Source organism: Struthio camelus, chromosome 1 (assembly GCF_040807025.1).
Source record: "Struthio camelus isolate bStrCam1 chromosome 1, bStrCam1.hap1, whole genome shotgun sequence".
NCBI lineage: Eukaryota > Metazoa > Chordata > Aves > Struthioniformes > Struthionidae > Struthio > Struthio camelus.
This window is the reverse complement of record NC_090942.1, coordinates 32,448,521-32,450,270: the sequence shown is the minus strand read 5'-3', so window position 1 is coordinate 32,450,270 and position 1,750 is coordinate 32,448,521. Positions and strand designations below refer to the sequence as shown.

Below are 1,750 nucleotides of genomic sequence, written 5' to 3'. Positions count from 1 at the left end.
GGTGCTGGCAAACAAGATTTTACAATGCTGAAACTCTTCTTAGGAGAAGGTCAGAGAATGGATGGGACAGAGAGCACTTTTTGCAGATACAGATTCTCAGACTTATAAGGAACATGCATATGCATGGCCACAGGCGTGCAAAAGTCAAATCACATGTGCTTCACACACATCAGTCTTACCTGCAAGGAATAACTATAAGAAGAAGAAAAAGAGTAACAACTAACTCAGCAGCTGAGTCTTAAACTTCTCACACAGCCACAGTCCTTAGTCAGCACAGCTACCCATTATTTCAGATAGTACTATTTTCCATTGCATTGACTGTATGTAAGGACTTGGGAGTAGTATTAACTTCATGCAGAAATTCATTCAGTTTGTCAGGGGATGTTCTGTATAGAGCTCCATCTGTCCAGACAGCAGCTGCTCTCAAGTCTGCTCAGAGCACTCAATTACATAGTATTTATATGTGAGATTTCTTTAGACTCTCAGAGAAGTGGTGGAAATGATACTTTATTGACTCTTCCTTCTGTCCCCAGAATTTATGAACATTGGCTTAATTGTGGTTAATTTTATCTCTTTACACAATGTCTGGCCAAGAAGATAAAACAGTGTGTTATGCAGAAGCAGGGAATCTTCTATGTCTGCCTGCTCATTCTTAAGCTGATCACACTTCTTCTGAAGGAACATAAGGCCTGAAGATTTAGGCTTTGGCTATGCTATTTATCCAAACAGCCATACTTGCCTAAGAGTAACCCGTAATCAGTATGTAAACTTGTGTATATCCTCGAAACTGTGAAGCATTGTGCTGCAGCTGGCCAGTTAGCTCAGTTGGTTAGAGCGTGGTGCTAATAACGCCAAGGTCGCGGGTTCAATCCCCGTACGGGCCAGCCATTTTAGTGGATTGAGAACTGGCTGGATGGCCGAGCTCAGAGGGTTGTGGTGAATGGCGCAGAGTCTAGTTGGAGGCCTGTAGCCAGTGGTGTCCCCCAGGGGTCAGTCCTGGGTCCAGTCTTGTTCAATGTACTCATCAATGACCTGGAGGAAGGGACAGAGTGCACCCTCAGCAAGTTTGCTGATGATACTAAACTGGGGGGAGAGGCTGACACACCAGAAGACTGTGCTGCCATTCCGAGGGACCTGGACAGGCTGGAGAGCTGGGCGGAGAAGAACCTCGGGAACAAAGGGAAGTGTAGGGTCCTGCACCTAGGCAGGAATAATCCCATGCACCAGTACAGGCTGGGGGCTGACCTGCTGGAAAGTAGCTCTGCGGAGAAGGACCTGGGAGTGCTGGTGGACAATAAGTTAAGCATGAGCCAGCAGTGTGCCCTTGTGGACAAGAAGACCAGTGGTCTCCTGGGATGCATTAGGCAGAGTGTTGCCAGCAGGTGGAGGGAGGTGATCCTGCCCCTCTCCTCAGCCCTGGTGAGGCCTCACCTGGAGTCCTGTGTCCAGTTCTGGGCTCCCCAGTGCAAGAGAGACATGGCACTCCTGGAGAGAGTCTAGCAAAGGGCTACACAGATGATGAAGGGACTGGAGAATCTCTCCTCTGAGGAAAGGCTGCGAGAGCTGGGCCTGTTCAGCCTGGAGAAGGGAAGGCTTGGGCGGGAGGAGGGGAGTCTGATCAGTGTGTGCAAGTATCTGAAGGGAGGGTGTCAAGAGGATGGGGCCAGACTCTTTTAAGTGGTGCCCAGCTACAGGACAAGAGGCAGCGGGCACAAATTGAAACATAGGAAGTTCCATCTGAACCTGAGGA

General features: G+C 48.9%; 1 non-coding gene across 1 annotated transcript; it reads left to right on the top strand.

Annotated features, from left to right (window-relative positions):
- Window positions 1-810: 810 nt before the first annotated feature.
- On the top strand, window positions 811-884 carry TRNAI-AAU (transfer RNA isoleucine (anticodon AAU)). The gene has a single exon. It is a non-coding gene; the product is annotated as a tRNA-Ile (tRNA).
- Window positions 885-1,750: the final 866 nt, after the last annotated feature.